The sequence below is a fragment of the Pseudophryne corroboree genome, chromosome 4 (genome assembly GCF_028390025.1).
Source record: "Pseudophryne corroboree isolate aPseCor3 chromosome 4, aPseCor3.hap2, whole genome shotgun sequence".
Lineage (NCBI taxonomy): Eukaryota > Metazoa > Chordata > Amphibia > Anura > Myobatrachidae > Pseudophryne > Pseudophryne corroboree.
Window position 1 is genome coordinate 76,984,899 of NC_086447.1, and position 20,521 is coordinate 77,005,419.

A 20,521-nucleotide genomic window follows, 5' to 3' on the forward strand; every position below is an offset into this window, starting at 1 on the left:
TGCGACTGCTGATGGGAAAGGGACCGAGCACGGGTCGCAGCAGGGGGCAGCTCCCGTGTCAGGCTCCCGGCTGCGACCCGTGCTCGTAGGTGTAAAAGGGGTATAAATTAAATTCCTAACAACCCCCCCCGCTCCTCCAGAGGCTGAGTGTTGTAGGGCAGCAACCTCCTGCAAAGACCCAGGAAGTAACGTTAAAAAATGGTGTCCTACCATGTTATTATTATTATTATATATATTACACCTGTTAAACCAGGATCTGAACCAGTGTCTATGCAATCACAATGTTCACTGTGGGCGGAAAGCCTAACCACTTGGCTACAGAGCCACCTGTAAAAAAATAAGCAAAAGCTGCTGTTTAAACATCAACTCTGGTGATGAAATGGCAGGGCCGTAACTACGTGTGTGCCAAGGGGGCTTGGCACACAGCGCAGTTGCCCTGGGGGCGCAACGGCCAGCGGCATGTAATGAGTCAAATTGACTCATTACATGCCGCCTCTGTGACTGCGCCGTGCGCGGCTGGAGGGAGAGGAGAGCAGCGCCGGGTTGAAGGAGGAGGAGGGAGGGGGGAGCAGAGAGCTGCAGCAGCGCTATTTGATTGGTAGTAAGCGCTGCTGCAGCATCCCCCTCTCCTTCCGTATTGGCTACCCGGCGCTGCTATGGATGCTGGGATGGAGGAACCGCATCCCAGCATCCATAGCAGCGCCAGGCAGACAATACAGGAGGAGAGGGGGATGCTGCAGCGGCACTTACTACCAATCAAATAGCGCTGCTGCAGCTCCCTGCTCCCCCTCCCTCCTTCTCATCTCACTGCCTGCACCGAGGGAGATCCAAGCACGAGGAGCCTGTCAGCGGGGAGAAGGTAAGTATGTCTCTCTCTCTTTCTTTCTTTCTCTCTCTCTCTCAGGGGGACACCGTCTGCCGCAATGTGTAAAAAGGGGGGGGGGGGGTCCTGGCTGCCGCAATGTGTAAAAAGGGGGGGGGGGGGGGTCCAGGCTGCCGCAATGTGTAAAATGAGGTCCTGGCTGCCGCAATGTGTAAAATGGGGACCTGGCTGCCCCAATGTATAAAAAGGGGGCATGGCTGCCGCAATGTGTAAACAGGGGTCCTGGCTGCCGTAATGTGTAAAGAGGAGTCCTGGCTGCCGCAATGTGTAAAATGGGGTCCTGGCTGCCGCAATGTGTAAAAACGGGGGGTCCTGGCTGCCGCAATGTGTAAAATGGGGTCCTGGCTGCCGCAATGTGTAAAATGGGGTCCTGGCTGCCGCAATGTGTAAAAACGGGGGGTCCTGGCTGCCGCAATGTGTAAAAAGGGGTCCTGGCTGCCGCAATGTGTAAAGAGGTGTCCTGGCTGCCGCAATGTGTAAAAAAGGGTCCTGGCTGCCGCAATGTGTAAAATGGGGTCCTGGCTGCCGCAATGTGTAAAAACGGGGGGTCCTGGCTGCCGCAATGTGTAAAAAGGGGGACTGGCTGCCGTAATGTGTAAAAAGGGGGACTGGCTGCCGCAATGTGTAAAAAGGGGGCCTGGCTGCCGCAATGTGTAAAAAGGGGGCCTGGCTGCCGCAATGTATAAAAAGGAGTCCTGGCTGCCGCAATGTGTAAAATGGGGTCCTGGCTGCCGCAATGTGTAAAAACGGGGGGTCCTGGCTGCCGCAATGTGTAAAAAGGGGTCCTGGCTGCCGCAATGTGTAAAAAGGGGTCCTGGCTGCCGCAATGTATAAAAAGGAGTCCTGGCTGCCGCAATGTGTAAAATGGGGTCCTGGCTGCCGCAATGTGTAAAAACGGGGGGTCCTGGCTGCCGCAATGTGTAAAAAGGGGTCCTGGCTGCCGCAATGTGTAAAAAGGGGGACGCTGTCTGCTGTAATGTATAAAAGGGGCTCTACCTGGTGTAGTGGCGCTACTGTGCACCGTAGTATGAATTGCTGTTATTTTGTGGCCACGCCCCTTCCCCGTGAAGCCACGCCCCCATACATTTTTTGTGCGCCTGCGGCGCGCGCTGCCCCTATCTTACATGGGGAGGGGGGGGGGCCACTGTCGTTTCTTGCACACAGCGCTAAAATGGCTAGTTACGGCACTGTGAAATGGTTGCTGTAGTGACCTGCAATCCAGATGGGACCTGAACCCACAATCCCTGGTTTAGGAGGGCAGTGTCCTATCCATTAGGCCACTGGGGATCTGGGGAGGTGAGGCCTGAACTCACAATGTTTGCAGTGCTCAACAGATACTGTTTAATAAGCACTGTGTGCCGACCAACTGCGCCACTGTAGTCTTTATAAGAACCATTTGGCGGCTCAGCTAGTCTGCTCATGTACACACTAGGTGACAATCACACCATGGTGGTGTGCAACTATAAAGGTATGTGATTGTTTGTTACTTTGTATCCTGACGAAAATATTGAAACGTTGATAGCAGACTGTAGTCCGCATTATTCATTCATATATAAGACGTGAGTGCCGCGCCACCGAGACTATATATATATATATATATATATATATATATATATATATATATATATATATATATATATATATATATATATATATATATATATATATATATATATATATATATACATATACATACAACAATGTATATTCACCCATACTCAGACCTTATAAATATATATATATTTCATATATGCATACATACACATATATATTATATACCCATATACATATATCCTGATTCAGAAGTATAATAAATCTTAGAAGTCTGAAACTAAATGTGACTACTCACAGGCTTAAAAACCTGAGAAGTCTGCTGCTTAACCGCAGCTTAGTTAATGGGTCCCGAATCCAGTGTGGTGTGGCTGTAGATTAAGAATACCTACAGCACCTTGTACTCCCAGGTGGCCAATCAGGCCCAACACTGCTCAGCCTCCAAGACCAGCTGAGATCGGGCGTATCCAATTGTGGTGTGGCTAAGTGAATTAGGCTCACCTGCAGTAGCTTTGCTTAACTCACCATGCTTGCAGTGCTCCACAGATACTGATTTATAATCACCATGTGCTGAGCAGTTGTATTCTTACTTTACAAAAGTGAACAAAGCCAGTATTTGGCTGACCACAGCCATGATTCAGATTTGCAGTCTTTGGGATAATATCATTATAAACAGTTATGATAAGAATAATAGTCTTTGCTAGTGTCTTACTCATTATACCGACAGACAATACAAAATACAACTAGCTTCTTTACAAATATTTATCTGGCCAAGTGCAGTATACGTCAGCAATATGCCTGGTTCCAAATTCCCCTTAACACCCCTGCGCCTTCAATGGAGGAGAGATGTAATACAAAAAATTCTGGAAAAACAGAAAAAAATGGTTAAATATGCAGACTTATGTAAGCAGATTTAATAAACATACTATGCTGCATTCATTTTTATTTTTCTTTGCACATATATGAGCAACATGTATCCTGTTTTAACAAAGACTTAATAGCCTATTGTAATACATATGCAGCGCTGCTCTCTAGTAAACATACTTTCTTTTATCAACAAGAGTTGAATCATGAGATTTTATCTAGTGATCCTGACATTCCTGTGTGCAGGGGACATCACTATGGCATCAAAGTTACTCACATTTGTGTGCCCCCCCCCCCTCCTCCCCCCATATGCTCCGTGTATCGTTTCTCTATACACGGAACCAGGCAATGGTGGAGAGGGAGCCGGAAGCGGCATCGAGGGCCGGGGAGCGTGCTGCATAGAGCCGTGGAGCGGCCTATGCATAACTCAACGTGGCCGGCGCGGCTCAGAGCGGCGGGGGACACAGCATAAACAGCGGCACTGGAAGCGGCGGCGGGCAGCTGAAGGCAGCGGCCGGCGGCCACACACACACACACCCACAGTATCCCACACAGCAGGGCGGCAGCATGAGCTGACCGCCCCAAACAACATACCTGGACCCTGTGGTGAGGGCAATGACGGGGCTTCTCTGTAAGCACTGTCAGACTTTTACTGCAGGATTCCTGCACGTGGTAGTGAGGGAGCTCTTCTAGAGAGGTCCGACACCCACAGCTGCTTCAGCAGCTTTCCTAACCCAGACCCTCGCCTTCTTGGAAGGGGGAAAGGGATTTAAAAAAAAAAATAATCAAAACAAAATTCAGCAGTTGTGGATCCACTTCCACAAACCTAGTTGCTTGGTGAGCACCGAAAAAAACACTGAGGTACCCTGGGATATGGAGGGGAGTTATAGTCAAAATTTAACTATTCGGTGCCTAGTTCCTGGGGAACCGTCCATATCCCAAGAGTACTCCAGTGACCCCTAGTGGATGAAAAAGAAAAACATTTTTCAGATGAAGAGAAGAATTAGAACACGAGGACATGCACTCAGACTGGAGGGGGGAGGTTTAGGAGAAATTAGAGGAAAATTAATTCACTGAAAGGGTAGTGGAAAAGTGGAACAGCCTCCCATCAGAGGTGGTAGACGCTAAGGCAGTGAGCAATTTAAACATGCATGGGATAGTCCTAAGGATATCCTTACAAAGAAATAAGGATAAAATTAGGTTTGAGGTAAAAATATGGTAAAAAACAGAAAGACTAAATGGGCCAAGTGGTTCTTATCTGCAGTCACATTCTAGTTTCTATGGTTAGAACAGCATTGTTCCTCTGCATTTGGTCAGCTACCTAATCAGCACCACATCAGACAGATAGCCAATCCTTACTCTTATTCTGAAGGAATGCATTAAGTGAAAGACCAGCAATTTTGAAGCTTTTTAAAGTGGCCTTTATGTGTTTCAATACAATCGCAGAACACTGGAATCTGATATTTTCTGTATTATATTGCTACAACGTTCTAAGAATCTCTGTGTCTGCATGTACTGTAGTCTATAAATAAACACTGCATTATGTAGATGACATATCTTGAGTTGCAATTTATTTATATATTTGTAGAAAAACCCTTCAGTGACTATGTGGCATATTTATCACAATCTACATTTTTAATGTGGATGTGATAAATATTTTTTACATAAAATGAATATTTACACAGGAATTTACTATTCTGCTCTTGCCGGGAGATGGACTCTAATAAGCACCTGTCCTGACTAAGAGCTGAAAACATATTATAGCTTATGCTCCCACTATGCTTCCAGGTGTGGCTTCAGAGTGTGCCGACTGGTGTATGCTGGGTGTGATGGGACACAGAGAGGGATGTAGAGGATCCCTCTCAAAAACTATCTTGATATAGTAGCTTATAATTCTAGGGTTCCGTTGCTCAGCTGTCCTGTACTGTTATGCGGTGAAGCGGCTGTTAGGTTGCAACCTATGGGGAAACAGGAGCACAGCTCCTCAGATCAGACAGAGATTTGTTCTGCTGCCGGTGGTGGGGGGCCCTTTTAGAAAGTATTGTGCTATGATTGTAAACAGTTATCATTCACTTTTTTTTTTATAAACTCACTTTACTTCATCTCTATTAAGAAAACTTGGTTCACCCTGACTGTTGCAATTACGTAAGCTCATCCACAGAACTCACTTCACCATTGAGTCATGTTTTGTCCTGTCATTATAAATAATTACAGTAACATTCACTTTCTTTTGTTATTTTTCTATACTCACTTTACAGCATCTCTGGTAAGAAAACATGTTACACCCTGACTCTGTCTGCTGCAGTTACGTAACGTCATCTATAGAACTCGCTTCACCTTTCTGACATACAGTACCTCCGCATACCTCCCAACATGACCCCCTCCAGGAGGGACAGAATGCTCTGCTTCTGGACTTTTCTCTTAATGTTGGATTGCCGACACCTGTTTTAACCAGGTTACTGGATAAGAAAGGTGTTTCAGCACAGCTGCTGTCAATCCTAAATTAAGAGGGAAGTCCAGGAGCAGAGCATTCGGTCCCTCCTGGAGAGGGTCATGTTGGGAGGTATGCCTCCGCCACATTTCCCAGATCTGTAGCCGTTTGTTCATGTCACTGTGACTTCTTAATTTATATAACACCCACAAGTGGGCTTTAACAAAAACTACAATACATAAACAGTGCAGTATCCTTGTGTCATGTTCCTCAGGCCAAAGACGTAAATTAGTTATTTATCTAATAATAGTTCATTTAGACTTTTATAAGCTGAATGCAGGTAAATAATACATGAAGAAGGATATTTGGCGCTAGCTCACTTTCATACAGGATATTTTTTTTATAAATAGCAGGTCTTACACAGGGGCGTAGGCAGAACTTTGTGGGCCCCATAGGAACATTTTGAAAGGGCCCCCATCCCAATGCTTCTAGAGAGACACTTCTCTGCAGCAGTAGTTAAAGTTATGCCCTATAATAGTGCCCTAGTTCATTTTCTGAACCATAGCAGAGCCTTATTTAATGTTATGCCCCATAGTAGTGCCCTAGTTTCTTTTATGAATCGTAGTAGCGCTTAAGTCCCCCCTATGTCACATTTCAGAGCTGCCGGTACACATTATGCCGCACAGTACCCTCAATTCACATTATGATATATAGTGCTCCCCGTTCCTGTTGTGCCTTATTACAGTGCGCCTATTCATATTATATAACATTGAAATGCCCTCCAGTTCAGTTTATACCACACTATAATGATCAGGTCCAGGGGCATTCCTAGATATACTTCAGGCCCCCAGGAAAAAGTTTGAAAGGAGCCCTACGTACCACCCAACGGCGAAAAATGTATATAAAACACATGTAACTGTGAGAGGGAAGGTGGCCCCTCTCTGCTCTGGGCCCCATAGCAGCTGAACTGCCTGCACCTCTGGTAGCTACACCCCTGTATATAACACATGTAACTGTGACAGCGAAGGTGGCCTCTCTCCGCTCTGGGCCCCATAGCAGCTGCACTCCCTGCACCTATGGTAGCTACACCCCTGTATATAACACATGTAACTGTGACAGCGAAGGTGGGCCCCTCTCAGCTCTGGGCCCCATAGCAGCTGTACTCCCTGCACCTATGGTAGCTACACCCCTGTATATAACACATGTAACTGTGACAGCGAAGGTGGGCCCCTCTCAGCTCTGGGCCCCATAGCAGCTGTACTCCCTGCACCTCTGGTAGCTATGCCTCTGGCTGTTCTAAACATACAAACTAGAATGTGATGGCCGATAAGAACAACTTGGCCCATCTAGTCTGTCCCATTTTTACCATATTTTTACCTCAAACCTAATTTGATCCTTAATTCTTTGTAAGGATATCCTTATGTCTATCCCATGCATGTTTAAATTGCACTTTTGTCTTAGCCTCTACCATCTCTAATGGGAGGCTGTTCCACTTGTCCACTACCCTTTCTGTGAAGTAATTTTTCCTCAAATTTCCTGCTCTAATGCTTCTCTTCATTTGAAGAATGTTTCCCTCCTGGACTTTAACACCCTTGATATATTTAAAAGTATCTGTCATGTCCCCCCTTTCTCTTCTCTGCTCCAAACTAGACATATTGAGATTTTTTAGTCTTTCTGGGTATGTTTTGTGATGTACTGTACAGTTTCAGGGCCAGTTCTAGACCTTGTGGCGCCCAGGGTGAAAGTTTCCTTTGGTGCTGTCTCCCCCCTTCAGGGGTTAATGCGCGCCATAGGTGTGTGTGGGGGAAATGGGCATGGCTTCATATGGAAGGGGTGTGGCCACAGTTATGCCCCCTGTAGTTGTGCCCCCAGTAGAGTTATGCACCCTCTCAGATGCTGTAGGAGCCATTATCATGGGGTCTTACACTGGGCTATTAGACCAAGACATATTTGTCATTATTTATGGGGTGGGTTTGGGGTGCGATTTTCCCTGTGTCGGTATGGCTAGCCTGCTTCAGGTTGGCACACCCTAACACTTTATTAACACTTTATTAACACTTATATTTTTCCCTATCACATTGTATATATTTTTGTATTATTTTAATCACACCTCACTTACATAGCACTTATGTGCTTCTTATTAACCCTTACTAATTTTCACCTGTGTGCTGCACTGGGGTAGCCGACCTGTGGCGACATGATGGGGTCCCGCACCCCAGAGCCCACTCCTAGTATTAGGAACCCCCAGTGACAGAGACGCCTTGCCGTTCGGCCTGGGGGCTTAACCCTATATCTGCAGATATACGCAACTAAGATCTCCGTATTATCTGATTATTATGTAGTGTTATTATTTCTCACTCAGTGTGCATTAGGGATAGCTATATGTTTTTCTCTTACCCAGAATTACCCCTCCCCTTTACCACCTGAGTGACATCACAATCTGATTGAGCAGCTTACCAATAAATGTGCAGAGTTATGCACCCTGTTGCTGTGCCCCCAGTGGATTTGGCACCTGTAGTTTTGCCCCCTGTTGATGTGCCCCCTGTAGTTTTGCCCACTGTTGCTGTGCCCTCAGTAGTTTTGCCCCTGTAGTTTTGCCCCCTGTTGTTGTGCCCCTGTAGTTTTGCCCACTGTTGCTGTGCCTTCAGTAGTTTTTCCCCCTGTTGCTGTGCCCTCAGTAGTTTTGTCCCTTTAGTTTTGCCCCCTGTTGTTGTGCCCCTGTAGTTTTGCCCCCTGTTGTTGTGCCCCTGTAGTTTTGCCCCCTGTTGTTGTGCCCCTGTAGTTTTGCCCCCTTTTGCTGTGCCTTCAGTAGTTTTTTCCCCTGTTGCTGTGCCCTCAGTAGTTTTGCCCCTGTAGTTTTGCCCCCTGTTGTTGTGCCCCTGTAGTTTTGCCCCCTTTTGCTGTGCCTTCAGTAGTTTTTCCCCCTGTTGCTGTGCCCTCAGTAGTTTTTCCCCTTTAGTTTTGCCCCCTGTTGTTGTGCCCCTGTAGTTTTGCCCCCTTTTGCTGTGCCCTCAGTAGTTTTGCCCCTTTAGTTTTGCCCCCTGTTGCTGTCCCCTCAGTAGATGTGCCCCCTGTTGCCTTGCCTTCAGTAGATGTGCACCCTGTTGCTGTGCCCCCTGTTGCTGTGCCCTTAGTAGATGTGCCCCCTGTTGCTGTGCCCTCAATAGATGTGCCCACTTTTGCAATGCCCCCTGTTGCTATGCCCCAGATAGCTGCGCTTACAAAAAAATACTCATCAGCCCCGCTCCTGCTTCCAGACCGCTGCTGCTGTCCTCCGTTTCCGGGCGCCGCTCCTCGGATCTATGGGAGAGATGTCATGACGTCTCTCCCATAGCGCTGCACACAGACACTACGGATCAATTAGGACCTCTAGCGTCTGACGCCACTTCCACAATGCCGTGCCATGCGCAATGATGTCAGGCACACCGCACGGCACCAATGGGAAGGGACAGGCGGCTGTGATATCGGCGGCGGTAGTGGCGCCCCCAAGACTGCAGCGCCCAGGCCAAAAATCACATTTGCCCATGGCAAGAGCCACTACTGTACAGTCTTCAATGTATTAATATCCTGAAGATATGGCCTCCAGATTTGAACACAGTATTCTAGATAAGGTTGTACCAATGACCTATACAGTGGCATTATTACTTCTTTCTTTCTGCTGGTGATTCCTCTCCCAGTGCAGCCAAGCATCTGACTAGCCTTCCTCATTGCTTACCTGTCTTCAAGTCACCTGAAATATTGACTCCTAGATCCCTTTCCTCCTCAGTAGATTCCAGCACAGTGCCATTAATACTATATTTAGCCTTTGATTTAGGATTTCTTTGGCATTAAACTGTAATTGGCATGCTCTTCACCAGTCCTCTAGTCTACCTACTGTAGATCATCAAACATTTGTTTTACCCCCCCTTGTGTGTCTATAAAGATATTTAAAAGCACTGGTTTAGAACAGATCGCTGGGGCACTCCACTGGTAACATTTCCCTCCTGTGAATGCATTTCATTTACTAAAATTCTCTGTTTTCTACCCTGCAACCAAAATCTTAGACATTCAACCATCTTAGTATCCAATCCCATCCTTTCCAGTTTTTTCCCAGTATTTAGCAGTCTGCGATGTGGTACAGGGTCAAAAGCCTTACTAAAATCTACATAAGCAATATATACGCCCCCCACCACTACCACCACCCCCTTTATCTATTACTTTAATCACACAGTCAAAAAAGATAATAAGGATTGTTTAACATGATCTCCCTCCAGTGAATCCATGCTGTTTGGGATCCAGTAAGTTGCTGCTTTTGAGATAGTCTGCAACTCTTTCTTTTAAGAGAGTATCCATCAATTTCCCTACTACTGATGTAAGGCTCACAGGTCGGTAGTTGCTTGCCTCTTCCTTGCTTCCCCTTTTGTGCAGTGGGACTACGTTTACTCTATTCCAGTCCCCTGGAATTACTCCTGTAGCTAGTGACTGGTTGAATGATTCTGTTAAAGGTGCTACCAGCACCACTTTGAGCTCTTTTATTATCCTTGGATGTATCCTAGCTGACACCATTGATTTTTCCACTTTAAGCTTTGAGAGTTCTGTTAGGACCGTCTCCTCTGTAAATGTATTTGTTCTATTGTACTTCCTATTTACTGCTATTAACATTGGGAAGTACTAAGTGGTGTGCCACAAGGGGTCTGTACGTGGACCAGTATTTTTAAACATTTTCATAAATGATCTAGATGTGGGTCTAGAGAGTACAGTGTCAATGTTTGCAGATGATACCAAACTGTGTATTGCTATAAATTCAGAGGGGGATGCTAAATCTCTTCAAAAGGACTTATTTAGATTAGAAACATGGGCAGTGAAATGAAGAATGCGGTTCAATATAGACAAATGTAAGGTAATGCACTTTGGTAGCAAGAAGAGAAACACTACCTACTTACTAAATGGGGAGAAACTAGAGGATTCTGTACTGGAAAAAAATGTAGGTGTTCACATTGATAACAAACTTAGCAATAGTACCCAAAGTAGGAATGCAGTAAAACAGGCAAACAAGGTATTAGCATGCATAAAGCGTGGAATTGATGAAAGCGATGAGAGTGTTATACTCCCATTGTACAAATAATTAGTGTGGCCACATTTCGAATACTGTGCACAACTATGGGCACCATACTAGAAAAAGGATATCCTGGAGCTAGAAAAGGTTCAAAGACAGGCAACCAAACTGATTAAGGGGATGGAGTCGCTAGTAAACGAGGAAAGGCTTGATAGGCTCGGTATGTTGACACTGGAAAAAAGGAGATTAAGAGGGGACATGATTGACATTTACCAATATATAAGGGGGCAATACACAGAGCTAGTTGGGGATTTGTTTTTTATAAGATCACCACAAAGGACACGGGTACACCCGCTTAGGTTAGAGAAGACGATATTTAGCATTCTGAGATAGAAGGGTTTCTTCACAGTAAGGACAATACGTAGTTGGAATTCCCTGCCTGAGAAAGTAGTAATGGTGGACTCGGTCACTACTTTTAAGAATGGGCTAGATAAATTCCTAATGGATAAGGATATACAGGGTAATGGTTGGTAAATCATGCACTTTAATAATCAAATAACTATAAAAAAAGAGGAATGGACATAACAGTTAAACATTCACCAAAGTTAAAATTAATGATCTCCTATACTGCAATATTTTAAGACTAATAGGTTGAACTCGATGGACAAATTGTATTTTTTCAACCTCAAAAACTATGTTACCATGTTACTATGTTAAGGTAAGCTCCCTATTATCTACTTGATTTTTTCTCCATTTATCCAGTATACTAGGGTTTAAATTAACAATTTAATGATTAGTAACTGTTTTAGCTTTCTGAATGACACATCTGCTCAGGTGCTTGTAACTTTTGTTATATCTGAGTGGGAAAGACTATTACAGGCAAGAGAAATGTGGTGTAAAGGTGAATCGAGTTCTGTAGAAAGAAAAAAAAAGACTAAGTGATAATTATTTATAACGATAGTACAAAAATGTGACACAAAGGTGAAGTGAGTTCTGTAGATAATGTTACGTAACTGCAACGCATACAGCAAGAGTTCAGACAAGTTTTTAACAGAGAGAGCCAGGGTGAAACAAGATTTCTTACTAGAGATAAAGGGCCTAATTCAGATCTGTTCGATCGCTAGCGTTTTTCGCTGCGCAGCGATCAGGTAACTACTTTGCATGCGTATGCGCCACAATGCGCAGGCACGCCGTACGGTTACAAAGCGGATCGTTGTTGTGCACTGGTTCTAGCGAAGAAATCATTTGCATAGCCAATCACAAGGAGATTGACAGGAAGAGGGCGTTTGTGGTTGGCAACTGACCGTTTTCTGGGAGTGGTTGGAAAAACACAGGTGTGTCAAAGCGTTTGCAGGGCGGGTGTCTGACATCAATTCCGGGCTCGAATAGGCTGAAGTGATCGCCGCAGCTGAGTAAGGTCAGAGCTTCTCAGAAACTGCACAAACTGTTTTTGTACTGGGCGGCTGCACAGGCGTTCGCACACTTGCAAAGCTAAAATACACTCCCCTATAGGCGGCGTCTATCTGTTCGCAGCGCTGCAAAAATAGCTAGCGAGCGAACAGATCTGACAGATTTTGACTTGTTTTAAGGACATTACATCAAAGTTGGATCAGCCTGTAGTGTGTTTTTCCACTTTCATTTTGAGTGTGACTCCAAATCCAGACCTCCATGGGTTAATAAATTTGATTTCCATTGTTAATTTTTGTCTGATTTTGTTGTCAGCACATTCAACTATGTAAAGAACAAAGTATTTAATAAGAATATTTCATTCATTCAGATCTAGAATGTGTTATTTTAGCGTTCCCTTTATTTTTTTGAGCAGTGTATATATCTCACTCCACAGGAAAAATGAATGGCCCTCAAGAGGCAGTTGAAGTTTCAAAAAACGAGTCTATTCAATCGAAACATAGTACAGTGCAAAAACACCAGACATTCTGTACATCAGCCATGTGAATCTAGAGATTAATGATGGGTTGAGAACTCTCGCAATAAGAAATTAGAACAAATAACATTAAATATCCTATGCAATTTAAAACCTGGCCAGCCAGCAGATACTGTAGTAGGACATTCCAAGTCTTACATCTGGCTTAGCTCTCACCAAAGAAAAGGTGCCTGGCCCCTCCTCAGACAGCAGACACCCAAAATGCTGGCTCCTACTTATGGATCTATTTCAATGCTTTTGGCAATGTGAAGTTTGTCAAGAATATTTGGCAACGTACCTAGATACTAAATACTGTAGGAATAAATTACCTTTCTAGAGAAAACCACAGTGGGCCATATCTTTATGCTTTGCTAATCAATGAAATATTAAGGTATGCGATTAAAACAAAACTTTATAATGTTAGGAGTTTGGTCTGCAAACCTAGCTTACATTACAGGATAGATAATACACATCTGACTTTAGATGTTGCCTCACCTGCTACAAGAACTTTTTGGCACCAGCACTGTTTCAGTTCAGTAACATGTTTCTATGTGTCTGTTGCAGGTCTGAGTCATATGAAACTCATCCCTATAGGTGTGTTGTAATCATGTGAGCTATATATTCTCCATGCACTCAAAGCAGACACACAACTACTGACTGCAGAAGGACAGAAGAAAGAAGAGAACCAACACACAGTGTAATCTGCACAGTACTCAAAGCAAGAAACCGACCTCTCAGGGTTTGTATAAAACACTGTGATTCTACCTTTTTCTTGGAAGTTTCAGTGTATGTCTCACTGAAAATATTTCAGAAGCCTATTAGACACTTAAGAGTGCTGCTTGCCTATCATCCACCTCAATATAAATGTGTACATACACTCAATGGGGGGCATTCAAATGTTTGAAAAGTCGGTTGGGTGTCTGTTTTTTCCTGTCTATTAGATAGGAAAAAACAGACACCCAACTGACTTTTCAAACAAATGAATTCCACCCAATGTGTGTGTGTGTGTGTGTGTGTGTGTGTGTTTGTGTAAACTGTATACAACCATACCAATTCATAGGCAAACGCAGGGGGAGGGGGGATTTTCCGGTTGCCCAGAAACTCCCCTCCTCTTGGCAAGTGGCTCAAATTATGACAACAATAGCAATAGTATATAATACGATTACTGGAGCTGCCGTCACATCATGCAGTTTAAAGGACAGAGCAGAGCTGCTGCACATGCCCAGAGGTAGAAGCTTCTTCTACCATGTTTGTTGTGTGTGTGGATCTAAGTGCACTGGACCAGAGAGTAGCTGCCAGGAAGAAAAGACAGGGGCCTTACCATGAGGCGGGAGAACGTGTGCTTACAAAGTGCAGTACTCGTTATACTGTATTATGTTTGTGTATTTATTTATTATAGGATGTTTAACCTGTTCCTGGCCACTTATTTAATTTATATTAGTTCAAAATGTTTGATACAGCCTACACTACAGACCAGCTATAGTGTTAATTATTTATCCTGTATTCCGTACATTATTCAGTGTATAAAAGACCAATGTGTACATTAATGTCCAGGGTAGTTACTAGGTTCTTCTGCTGCTCCTCCAGACTCCCACACTTGCTCCAATGTTCTGTAGAGTGGGAGATTGGAGATTGCATTTGGAAACCCCCCTCTAGAAATCCTGCATTTGCACCTGCAGCTTACTTGCTGAAGTTGGTGCTCTTAGGAGTAAATCTTGTATTCTATTACACAGAGATATTATATTTGGTTGTCTGGTTATGTATCTGTCATCTCGCTGTTTTTGGTCAATTAGCCCAAATGGAATATAATAAAATGTATTTTGGGCTGTTGTAGAGTTACTTATTACTAGTTATTAATATAGCACACACATATTCCGTAGCACTTTACAAAGACTTTTTGGAAATTCACATCAGTCCCCGCCCCAGTGCAGCTTACAATCAATATTCCCTATCACATGCACATGCACTCTAGGGTTAATTTTATTTGAAGCCAATTAACCTACCAGTATATTTTGGATTGTTGGAGGAAGCTGGAGTACCTGGAGGAAACCCACACAAGTACGGGGAGTATATACAAACCTCAAACAGTTAGGGCCATGGTGGAAATTGAACCCATGACCTCAGTGCTGTGAGGCAGTAATGCTAACTATTATACCATTCAGGCAGCTATTGCATCAGGAATCTCAGGTGCAAACTGAAATCACTATAATAGTGTCACTTGTCCAAAGATCGATGAATAAACTTATTGGGGCGCTTAGCCTATGACTAAAAAGTAACTTTCATTAGATATGTCTAAAATATTGGGTAATCTAAACTGGAAAAAAAACAAGAAAAAAAATATATATATATTTATTTATTTATTTATTTATTGTGGATCTACATTTGATACTGCTCATTGGAGAGGGGGAGTACTTGGTTTGCACCCCAGGCGGATGCTTTAATTAGAGTGTGTGCCAACCTATAATTTATAATAGTTAAACTGAAGAGGTTAACTTTGGTGGAGCACCCCATGTTTTTTCAATATTTTTTCAAGATTTTCTCAAGATTTTTCTGACTATGTGGATTTAATATAAAGAAGATTTCTTCCAAACTAAATGGACGGACAGATTTTATCTTGCAAGTAGTATCTATTGTGTATACTACGGTTTTAAGTTGCTTTATGTATGTTTATAGGTCTGAGGCATTGGGTTTTGTGGTTCTGTTCTTGTGATAATTCTTGAAAGTGTTAACTGCAGTACAATGGCAGCTGCAGCAGGTTTTTTAAGTGAGGAGCTGCTAAGTGAAGCAGATAATGTACAAATCAGCCTCACGGATGATGATGCAGAGAGAGTGCTTTTTGGTCAGGTTGAATTTAATTCATTACCTAATCAGACTCCATCTGATATATTTAATAGGTTGAGTCGTTTAAGGAAAAAAGAGGTGGACTTATTGTTACATTGTCAATTTTTGTCAGAGTATTTTCATACAAAACATATTCCTAGAGGATTCCGCATCAGCAACATACCAACCCTTGGGAGTCATAACCCGGGTTTCTGTAGTCGCTGGTGCGGAATCCTCAACAAATGCTCGTTAGACCTTCTTCTTCTAGTAATAGAGGAGGTCGGTTCTGAGCTAAAAAAGACCAGAAATTAAATTGAAATTTTTGATAAAGAGAATACACCACATCTGGTTAATGATAAAAGTGAGCCTTGGTTGGAGAAGCTACAAAATCAGATAGATAAATATAGAACTGAGATTGTGGCTTTTAAAAGGAAAAAATTAGAAACAGTAGAACAGGACTATAAGAACCACCAGGTTTACCAGTGGCCGTCTGGTATGGTAACCCTGGTTGTGAAAGAATGGGAGCAAGGTTTAGAAGGCAACAAAGGGGTGTGGGTTACGATACTAATTCATTGCAGTCTGCATCTGACTTTGAAGGGCTAGACTCCTGTCCACCTGTAGGTACTTTTTTAGGGGTAACTACACGTTCAAAGGAGTTCCCAGGAAAACAAGGAGGCTCCACCAGAGGAGGGGCAGGAGCAAGAGGATGCCCAAGAGGCAGAAGGGGCAATGTGAAGAATTGATATTTAATCTGTCGAGTTATACCTTGTCTGTTGCCGAGAAAATATTACTCTTGAGAGATCTGAGCTTCGTGCCTACGTTTAAATATGTTTCTTTTGATTGGTCAGTTGACCATTATAAAATTGCACTGATGGATCGACATCCTTGTTGGTTTCAAAACCTGTTTGACCATTCTCTGGATTTCAAGAGCCTTTTCCACTTGAAGAAAAACTCTCTGAACTTCTGTGTCCAGTATCATCTCGAGAAAGGACAATCTTGTCGTCGGTTCCAACTATGACTTTGAAAAATTTATGATCCAACTGTGTTGTTGGAGTATGGACAGGGAGAGCGTGATGTTCTGCAGCAACTGTTCCCTGGATCTCGCCTTTATCAGGAGATCGTCCAGATAAGGAATTATATTGACTCCTTTTTGGCGAAGGAGGACCATCATTTCCGCCATTACCTTGGTGAATACCTTCGGAGCCGTGGAGAGACCGAAAGGCAACGTCTGGAATTGGTAATGGCAATCCTGTACCGCGAATCTCAGATAAGCCTGGTGATCAGGATAAATGGGAACATGCAGGTAAGCATCCTTTATGTCTACTAACACCATGAATTCCCCCTCCTCCAGACTGGAAATCACTGCCCTCAGTGATTCCATTTTGAACTTGAACCTTTTCAAGTAGAGATTCAGATTTTTTAGGTTTAAAATTGGTCTGACCGAGCCGTCTGGCTTCGAAACTACAAAGAGGCTTGAATAAAACCCCTCCCCTTGTTGTGACACAGGTACCAGGACTATGACCTGATCCTGACATAATTTTTGAATTGCCGTTGTTACTGCCTCTCTTTCTGGAAGAGAAGCTGGCATAAATTGACACCTATACCTAACAACAGAGCACTCAGTAACAGGGGTAATACATGCAGTTAGTGCTATATGATAGTGGAGGAAGGAACCCCACAGCATGATAGAGAAATGTATAGGTATTGCTGCTAATGGGACAGTCATATCCAGGTTCACTGACCATATTTATTTACACAATTGGATCTGATTTATTATACTTGAATCAGTGGAATAAGTGACAATCAGAACCTTATTTACAGATCCTTAATTTTGTGTTAACTATCACAGTTACTGAATGTATTATAGAGGTCTCCACAAAGTGTGGTTACATTGAAACATGATCAGGAAACCAGGTGGCTGAAATAGGAAATGACACATATGTATCAATGCTGCAGTGAGTGAACTGGCAACATATAAAATCAGACAGCAGCCAAATGAACTGAATACTGTTACAGTAACTACTGGGAGAGAACATGTAGGAGGAAAGGCTGGGAATTGTATTACTATTGGACAGATTACTGATAGATATATAGCTATAGTTAAAACATATAGCACAACACCCTAAAAGATATCACTAGGATATTCACATCCAGAATATCTAGCATCTATTTACATTAATATCTGTATTATACAGTGGTAATTAAAATATACTTCAAGTGACCGGAATGCATGGGGACTTATTTTAAGGCTGTCACATTTTTAAATTTGTTGACATCTCTTAATGAAATTAATAAAAGATACTAAAATCTGAATTTATCCTGATATAGGGAAGTGTGCATTCAAGCAGAACATATTCCTGGTCCATACAGACAAGCACTAAATTATAAGTGGGGCTGCCATACCCCGGAGGGAAGTAATATCCTCTACGTATTCTTAGTCTGTTATAATAGGACCAGGGAATATCTGCAATATACGTGGGCAGATAGCTAAAATTGGGATTGCTATACCCCTTAAAGCCCCACATCATTTCCATTGGGACCGCCTTGTCCCCTTAGCAACTTTCCCCTATATGTAACAGGGGTGTGGTTCGTTTTATCGACAGTATCTAGGTCGACAATGTTTAGGTCGACCACTATATGTCGACAGTCACTTGGTCGACATGGATGTAAGGTCGACAGGGTTTCTAGGTCGACATGTGCTAGGTCGACGTGTCTAAAGGTCGACATGAGGATATATATTTTTGTGTCGTTTTCTTCGTAAAGTGACCGGGATCCCAAATTAGTGCACCGCGTCCCCTCGCATGGCTCGCTTCGCTCGCCATGCTTCGGGCATGGTGCCTTCGCTTCGCTCGGCACACTTAACGATCCACGTGGACTACGATTGGAACGGTAAAGTATGAAAAAATCCACACAAAAAAATGTGAAAAACTCATGTCGACCTTTAGACCTGTCGACCTAGCACATGTCGACCTAGAAACCCTGTCGACCTTCCATCCATGTCGACCTAGTGACTGTCGACCTATAGTGGTCGACCTAAACATTGTCAACCTAGACACTGTCGATCTTCAGACCGGATCCCATGTAACAGGACTAAGTAACTCCCCATTATATGCATGGTCTAACTACCAACTGTGATTTATGCTAGAATAAAGGTGATATCCGTGTTATATAAAAGTCCATTCCTCAACCTACTCCTATTCGGGATTACATACATTAGGAATTCATAGTGGTAACAGTCGGTGACATGAACAATTAAAGTAACTCTGAGTAAATTCATATATTTATACTTACCTGTACTCACAGTCCATATAAGAGGAGTGAGTCCCCGGGAGATATTTCTGTTGAGTAGGAGGTGTATAAATTATAGGAGTGATCATTTAAAGCTGACAACCTGGATATGGTGAACTATTAACATTACCTGTGACAGTCGATATATAATCGATTCAAAACAAGAAGAGTGACCCATCTAGGATAACATTGGAATAGATATAACAACTTAATAATCATTAGACACAAGACACACACGCGGACACGTGTTTTAACTCTTTATTTGCACCTTTCAATCTATTAGGATTCACATATATGTTGATTTGTCTGATTTTAACTCTTATATTTCACTGTTGTCTGGGTTGTATTAATTTTATATTTTAATATATTCAATAAAGGTTATGTCTTACGATTGAATTTCTTCTCAGTGCGTCAACCATACAGATTCTTCTTCTTTTTTTCTTCCTCCCAACCCAGATTGAATCCAACCATGACTGAACAGTTTCAGACGTGACCCCACCCGAGCGGCCTCCCGCAAGGGAGCCCCAGCGTCATGTTGTAGATTTGGCAGAAGTAGGGGTTGACATCTACTCCTGGGATCCTGGAGCCGCTGCGGACTTCTTTCCTTTTCCCCTTCCCCTACCTGCAAAGAAGGGGGAACCTTTTGCCTTTTTGTATTTGTTGAGCCGAAAGGACTGCATGTGAGAGTGATGTCTTTTTTGCCAGTGCAGGAGCAGAAGGCAAAAATGTCGACTTACCTGCGGTAGCCGCCGAGACTAACGCATCCAGCCCATCACCAAATAAGGCCTCACCTTTGTATGGGAGAGCCTCCATATTCTCTTTGGAATCTGCATCCGCGTTCCACTGGTGAATCCACAACGCCCGCCGAGCCGATACCGCCATGGTAGCGGCTGTTGAACCCAAGAGTCCAATATCCTTCATTGCTTCTAGCATGTATGCGGCAGCGTCTTTGATATTACCTAACTTTAGGAGTATCTCATCTTTATCAATCATGTCAATTTCTGATGACAAGTTGTCTGGCCATTTTTCAATAGCCCGACTCACCCACGTGCAAGCAATTGTGGGCCTGAGCAGCGTACCATTGGCAACATAAATGGATTTTAAGGTAGTCTCTATTTTGCGGTCTGCCGGCTCCTTTAGTGAAGCCGTCCCAGGTGCAGGGAGAATCACCTTCTTTGTCAACCTGGACAGTGCACTATCTAACACCTGTCCTCTAAAGGAAAAGGATAAGCCATCATAAATCCTTTTGGGAATACGAAATTTGTTTTCAGGATTCACCCACACCCATTCAAAAAGAGTATTTAGCTTGTGGGAAGGAGGGAAAGTAACCTTAGATTTCTTTTCTTTAAAGAAATAGGCCTTCTCCTGAGGTAGAGGAGGGGCTTCTGTAACTTCCAAAACTTCCCTTATAGCCACAATCATATATTGTATATTTTTTGCCAGCTTGTGATCTATTTCCCTGGAGTCACTATCATCGACACAGGAATCAGAGTCTGTGTCGGTATCAGTATTTACAATATTTGCAAACGGTCTCTTATGTGACCCAGAGGGGTCGCCTGCTGATGGGAGCACAGAACCCTGAAAAATCAAATTTTCCACAGATTTTCTCCAACATTCTGCCTGAGATTCAGACTTATCTAATCTCCTATTGATATGATGCACACTATCACGTATTTCTTTCATCCATGCAGGCTCTTGGTGTGCCGGCAGCACCACCACATTACAACT

At 43.4% G+C, this 20,521-nt stretch overlaps 1 protein-coding gene across 2 annotated transcripts in view; it reads left to right on the top strand.

Moving 5' to 3' along the window:
- The window catches only part of LOC134908922 (cytochrome P450 2K6-like), a 225,376-nt gene that overhangs the window by 136,402 nt on the left and 68,453 nt on the right, over positions 1-20,521 (top strand). Inside the window, exon 1 of one of the 2 annotated variants that reach the window (XM_063915175.1) lies at positions 13,255-13,424. The exons of the other annotated variant lie outside the window; for it this stretch is intronic. The gene's annotated coding sequence lies outside the window, so the exon portion shown is untranslated. Of the gene's footprint in view, positions 1-13,254; positions 13,425-20,521 lie in introns of those variants that run through there. 2 annotated transcript variants of the gene reach the window in all.